This window comes from Ammospiza nelsoni, chromosome 8 (genome assembly GCF_027579445.1).
Source record: "Ammospiza nelsoni isolate bAmmNel1 chromosome 8, bAmmNel1.pri, whole genome shotgun sequence".
Taxonomy (NCBI): Eukaryota; Metazoa; Chordata; class Aves; order Passeriformes; family Passerellidae; genus Ammospiza; species Ammospiza nelsoni.
This window is the reverse complement of record NC_080640.1, coordinates 18,158,862-18,166,386: the sequence shown is the minus strand read 5'-3', so window position 1 is coordinate 18,166,386 and position 7,525 is coordinate 18,158,862.

Below are 7,525 nucleotides of genomic sequence, written 5' to 3'. Positions count from 1 at the left end.
GAATTGTTCCTGGGGGCTTCTACAGTTTTGTCTAGATTTCAGGAAACCAAAAAAGTTTTGGCTTTTCAGATACGTTTTGAAATTCATTGTTGCTTTTCTTTTTTCATTCTTTTCCCTTCATCTCTTTTTTTTTCTTAATTGGGAATAATGATGATTTATAATTAAGAGATGAGAAATAGAACAATTTGAGAAGGCAAATGGATCAAGAAAAGAGTCAGAAGTAAAATACAGACCTTTTAGATTGGAATTGGTTAGTGTTCAGCTGACCAGAGTCCTGCTACCCTTCTGCTTTATGTAGGCTTGAATTCCTTACAATAGCATCAAAGGTGGAAAAATTCCCATCAGTTACGAAACAAATAAAAAGCAAAATGCTCAGATGGCCTTTCAAGTTCATAGTAACATTGTGGTCATGGATCTGACTGCAGCTGAGGCAGCTGCAAAAGAGCTGCCAGCTATTAGAATTACTGTGTAGCTGCACTGGGTACCAGAAGCAGTGACCATTCACTAGCATGGGCTGCACCACAAACTGAACAAGGCTGGCTGTTGGGTGAGCAAAGGCATTGTGTCAGTTGTGATCATGTCTGCCTGTAGTGAAGGAGAAAAGCAATGCACTGTAAATGGCAGAGGTTTGTGCTTCTAATCCCAGAGTCACGTGTCTAAGTAGAGTATGTCATGACAATGGACGCTGATGGGAGGGAGAAAAGAAGGGTAATTTGATTCTGTACTAGATGACAATGTGTTACAATGCCTACCTTGCCTTTTAAATGATGGTTGTTTCTGTGTACTTGTCAAAGTGTGATGTTTATGGCAGGAAGAGAAATTACTATTCTGTCAGAAAAGAAAGCATTGGAAACACAATTATATTGTTTTTAGTCATTGTCCCAACTGAGGGAAAAGTTCCCAGAAGAAGAGGTGTTTGTGATAACTATATAGATCAGTTGATGTAGGAAAAAAGAAAGTGCAGAGAAAGCCCAGGTTGGAATTTTATTTCCCCTCTCCTTCTCAGCAATAAGAATGGGGACTATGGAATCATGAAGTGGTGAGTAGTTGGTGCATGTTCCATCTGCAGTCATGAACTTTTCAAAAGATATACACAGTTCTTAGAGACAACTCACACCTTAGGTCTGAGGGTATTCCAGTTTAGATTGGAAGCTATTTTGATGGACCAGGAGGAGAACATAACACTGATGTCTGCAGTGGGCAGGACACAAGACTAACTAGGGTGACTTGCACAGGAATGAGATTATCTCCTGAGCTGAATCACCCTGAGACTGTTGTCAGCCTATCAGGACACCAACAAGTGTGCCCAAACTGTGTTTATCTGCATGCTCTTGGCTGCTGTGGGCTCTGTAGGGAGCAATGTCCAATCCATTCCCAGCTACAAAGGATAAATAGGCTCTGCTGTTCTTATGGACAATAACTGCTTCAGTACAATGTCATTTGTGAGAGCTGGTGTAAGAAAACCAACTGCCAAGTTTCCCGATGTGCAAGGTTGCAGAAATAAGGCCTAGAGCAGAGGTTCATTGATACTGATCAGGATTCACTTTCTCAGCTCTGGGAGCTGTTCACTGTAAGGACAAGTCTCAATGTGTACTTCAGTGTCTGTAAAAGGCCCATAAATAATGCTCTCAGAAGTGGAATTATTTGAAACCCTCCATGAAAAGTTCTATCCAAGCCCAAGCTGCCATAGTCAAGCCAGCCCCAACAATACCTCATGAAATGTGTTCCTTTCATGTTTGTTCTGGGGCCATGGGGAACAATGTCCTTTCAGGACAATAGATGTCTGCAATTCATGGTGAATTTCCTTTCCTTCTCTCATTAAAATCCATTCATTTTCAGTTCAGCCTCTTCATTCTCAAAAATACATCTTGGATATTTGTCAACTTCTATTCATCTTAGTCTGTGCATCTAATCTCTTTGAGTCTGAATATTTCCTCTGATGACAGAGCCTTGAGAGTACTACAATTCTGCCAATTGGGATGCATTGAGGAGAGCCTCTTGGCAAGCTGGCTCATTCCAGGGGAACAGGCATATTTGAGTAGTGAGACCTCAGGCATTTATGCTGTGCAGGAGACCACAATGCTCAGCACTCAGTAAAACTCAGAAGAGAACCACTGCCTAAAAAATCAAAATGCTTACTGGCAAATGTTTTTCAAAATGGGCATGGAAAGCTGGCTTCAGTGCCCAGTTAGTTCAGTACTCCCTGTGCAGGCCACAAGCAGGCCACTTCACCTAAGTGTGTAGCCTGGAAGGCAGTAACACAAACTTGCTTCTTGTGCATGTTATTGTACTGCTTCCTGCTCTGGCACGTGTGTCAGCCAGAGAGCAGAGCTGTGATGGTGTTATTCCCTGGTAGTATGTGAAAAGAGATTGACTCCTTTCAGATAAAACTGTTCAACAGCAGTGAAATCGTAGCAGCTTTGGCCCACTGGTGATTCAGCTGTGTTTCATCCACTGACAGTAAAATCATAGCAGCTTTGGCCCGCTGGTGATTCAGCAGCATTTCATCCACTGACAAGGCAAGACTGCCCTCAGCTCCTTACCCTGTTCTCTTGAAAAGGGAAAGACGCTGCACTAGCACTGAAGCAAGAGGCTTCTACTGCCCTAACTCCAGAGATCCTTGAGAGCTTGGTGACATCTGGTGGGAGCTGGAAGGATCACAAGCCTTTTGTGATGACTGCAAATAGTAATTTATAAAAACAAATTTTAAAAACAGCCTCCCAGAAACAAGCAAAAAAATTATTTATATTATGCTCAGAAACACAATAGTATAAAATCTAAACATGATGTTATAATGATACATGCTGAATGCTATCTAGTTCAGAGATCAAAGGGCTTGAAATGCTGGTGGGACATAACAGAGGTGAAATACAAGGAATTTACAGGAATGTAAATGCTATCTTTTTATCAGTCTGGTCAGAGTATCAGTATAAAACCCAAATTATGCAGGTCATAAATGCCCAGCATGCAACTCTAGGCCCCCATGATATAACCAGTCTCCATCATGTTTAAATTTGCAGAAAGCACATATAGTACCTTGGCTGGAATGTACTGTTGTGGATTTGTTCAGCATCCCACTAGTGAGCAATTAGATATATATGTCCAGAGTTAGGATGAGGGGTGGGGTCTGGCAGTGGACACAAAACTTCAGTGAAGGGAAAGGTAGTGAAGTTAAAGCTAATTCTGGTAAGGAAAGATGAAAGATATTGCATGAAGTTCAAAATAATTATCCCATTTGATCTGCATGAATATGTTTGTGAATGGATTTTCCCTTTTTTTCTGTCTCTTTCAAATCCTATAAACATAAGCACTATTGCCTTTCCTCTCATGTTTGCAAGTGCACTTTTTGGATCTAGCTGTGTACAGCATTTCTGCAGCTTCCTTCACATGATGGAGCAAATAATAACCAGCAAGATTTTCACTGAGTCTCTTAGATATTGGAACAGTATGTCCCCTGCTTTTGCAGGGAGACATTTCCTGCAAAGGCTCAAACAGAGCATTCCCTGCTTTTGCCAGAGGTTTTGTGGGGTATTTGATAAAGAGACAAAAGTCTGAATCAATTGGTTATTAATCAACCTCCTTTTCTTCTTCCTCCCTTTTTAGGATTTGTAATGGAAAAGAATGAATTTAGGAGGGAATCAGTAAAATGATGGTCGAAGTTTTCAGAAGCAATTATGAAGGCTACACCATAGATCTAGCTGCAACTGAGAATCCGGAATGTGGATGAGCATTGAAGGATGCTGAAAACCTTAAAGCTACTGGTAAGTTTAAAAAATTGCAGCTTATTTATATTTTCATTCTTTGGTAAGAAAGAGTTAGGTTAGAGGACAAAGCAGGGATGATTTTCAGCCTATCAAGTCCAAAGCAGATGCTCTCTTAGCTGCTCAAGAGAAATTTTTTTTAATCTGAGGATTCTGCTTGTGTGCCTTGAGCTGCTCAGACCTCTGCCTCTCTTCACATGCCAGTTCATGTACGCAGTGATGTCCTGCTGTGTAGTATCACTGCTGATAACCTTTTTTAGCAGAACCAGTTGTCCATAGACCTTCATATATGAGGCTGCTTGCCATTGTATGAGCTCTATCCCTATTGTTTCTGACAGCATGAGGTGACCTAATTCACTCCAGTGGGTCCATCACACACATTCCCACTGGGAGATTTCTCCTTCTGACAGGCCATTGTCAGCACCCATCCTGCCAGGATTCTGCAAGCACAGAGCTGCACACAGAGGGGCCCTTGCTGAAAGCTGGTCTGGTGAGGGGCTGCTTGCACAGGCATAGTGAGCACAGGGCACAAACCTACAACTAGCTGGGTAGACCTTAGGCCTTTAACATGGTAGGCTATATGGAATCTTTGGAGTTTAGGGTTGGGTGAGACCATTATTTTAGCTTCCCTGGCCAATGCTGGAGCTGGATGCAATTCTGCTGACAATGAGGAGTTCATGGAACTGTTATGAGACAGAGGTAAGCTGTTAAGTCCATGCACAGAAAGCCTTGTTCAACGCTATGCTATACACATATCATCTTTTGGGTCAGAAAGATTCTCCTATTGAAAGATTCACCCAGACAGGAATGAAGGTAAAATCCACAGTTACAAAGTCTCTACTAGCTGTAGAAGGACACTTGGTTGAATATTTTTGATTCTGTTCTGTAGAAAGCAGTGTCACATTCATCCACTCACATGCAAACACACACATTACTGTGTCTTGATGTCTGATTTTAGTGTAGATTATTCTGTCATTTGGCAGAAGGTGAGAAAAAAAAGGAAAAAAGAACATTACCTCAAAATGTTAAAGAAAGGTGGAAGGTGAAAATTCTCCCAGCTAGCCCCATTTCCTGCATAATTTGTTGGCAATCTGGATCCATTATCAGCCTGCTCCCATGGCAGGTAAATGCATCCACACTAATGCAGATACTCTTCCCAATCTTGCCAGCTTTCTCACATACTGGTACGCTTTATGTGTGCTCGTGACATGGGATGAATTTGGAGAAAGAATGTTCTACTTCTCCCAGAAGTGAAGACAATAGCAATATACAGGCTTGGTGCTCTCAGCCATTATAGAAGTAACAGAGTTAAAAGCAAATCACCCACATCCCAATCAGTGCTCAAAGAACAGCCAGACAGGAAGAGGAGTGCTGGCATTTTGGAGGGAAACTGTGAAGGGAACTGAACATGTGTAAAGCTACAGAGAGAACATAGCTTCTCTATGAGCATATGGACATGGGAATAATGGGCACATGATCCCCATCTGTGCTGTGTAATGATTTTGAGGCAAGTTGGGCTGAAGCTACAGAAAGCAGCAACTTTGATAACAATGCTTTCCTGCCCAAGGCTGTAATCACTTCAGCTGGCTACGGGCCATTGATCAGTCAAGTCCCGAGCACCTAGAGGTAGCCTAACTGTAATTTGAATTCCTCAAGGACTTTACAAAAACCTCGGAGTCAAGATGCACAGCCAGAAGTGAGGTGTGTAAACCTTTTGCCCTATTAATGGAACTAATGAGAGGGGAGAACTGTTGATAAAGGAAAATGAAAAGGATATTTTATTCTTTGGATACTTTTAACATGCTAACTTGATGTTTGTGTTCCCAGTTTAATCTGTGTTCTTCTCAGAACTCCAAGGAAGTAACTGAGTTTCATCAGATGCTTTGATAGACCTCAAAGGAGCATTATGTAAATCCCAGGAGGACTCTTGGGATAATTGAACCTTTTGGGCCACTGACCAAGTCTAGCAGAGGAGCATAACCCAGCAGCCACCCAGCTTTTAGCCAGGGATCTAAGTGAATGTTGTTGAGAGAAGGAGTAGGTGGAGAAATCTCTGTGTCATTGAAAATCTCAGCAGGGGCTGGCATGGAGTGTTCTGGAAGGAAGGAGATGGATGCTTTTGCCTAGAGCAATGTTACTCTGAAAGTACTGAGCTGAGAGGTGTGGTCATCCCAGGCTGCTGGCATTCCAGGCTTTGTGTGGATTCTGTCTATGGGAACAGAGATCCCATAGAGTTTTAGGTCTTTTGATCTAAAATTACTGCCAAGCAAAAGTAATGATGTTGAGTCCATGCTAAGTGACTCAAGTAAATAATACTAGCAGAATTTCTAGCTGTCAAATAACACTTTGTTCTTACTCCTTTTTCAAATAATACCTGAGCAGAATCCTACTCTTTCCCTTAGTGTATTTTTCCACTTAATGATTCAGTGTAATTTCCTAATAATAGAGATAGATATATGCTACGTGTGTCCTAACTCACTCACAGAGGTGAAGGGGGGAAGTGTGTGGTAACTGAAAAGTGCAAGCATAAAGAATATTTCATGTATTTGTATTGTCTTTTACTTGAGTACTCACTCAACTCTTCCCAAGCATTACCTGTGCCTCATGCATCTTCTTTAAGACAGCAGAGCAGTAGACAAAGAAAATGAGGCATGATACTGTTAAGGAACTTTTCTTGAAGTGAATTATAGATATGATGAGGAGAGGAACCCAGGAGTTCTGGAGGAATATGTGTAGTGCTATTCCAAGTTAAATAAACTAACTTTTTATTTCTTATATCAAGTGAAAGTCAAAATTCCTTGAGAGTAATTCAGTTGTTCCATCTTACGATTAAAAAAAGAAGCAATGTCAGTCAGAAAGCAATGTCTGTGTTCCTGTTGAAGACTCAACTACAAGTTTTGCCTGCTTTAAGTGGATAAAAAAGGGTGGAAGCAGCATAGGTTAATGAGAGACCAAGGTTTCAGTTCCTGCTTCTGGAGCAATGGCAGCTTCCTGATCAGCATGACAGTGTCATCAGGATGGTTCCTTTGATGACATGGTGCTAAACCTGCAGTAAAATCTGGAGCAGGAAAATAAAGAGCTGGGGAGAGTTTGGGATTTTCTTACAAAGGCTCAAATTTGGATCTGTTGTTTCATCCAGCATTTCTGAAAGCGTGTGAGCTAAGTTTCTGTCTGCTGTAGGGGTGCTTTTGCATGTGTTACCATCTGTGGCAAGACTGCAGGCCAGGCATGCCTTCTCCTGATATTGTAGCCCAAGCTCCTGCTTTATCAGCACTTTTACAAATACAATAACAGCAGTTTCCTTGTGCTCATGGTGGGGATTTGCTTTGTGAATACTTGTGTTGCTATAGCTACATTTCCCTAATGTTCATTATTTCTCGTAGTGTCCTTGTCACTTATCCAAAGGTGCTGGCATTAAGCAAACTCACAGCATGTTGTTTCTGCCTTGGGAACTATTGGTAGGTGTGCTGAATGAGCCAAGGGTACTGCAGCTGGTGCCTTGCCTGGAATAAATCTGCTTCAGCCATGAAGGAAGTGGTAATGGAAGTAGTTAGGAGCATTTTACAGCAGTGTGATGGGAAAGGAAAGCCTACAGTCATTGGAATGTCTTTCCAAGAGTGTTGAACAGGAAGGAGAAGAAGGGATTGTCATCTCTCAAGAGAACAAATGCAGGGAGGGGAGGGAGCACAGGCAACCTCAGTTAATTGCTAGGTTGTGTAATGAGCTGGGGTGCTGGACAGCTACTGTATAGTCCCCATTGTGTC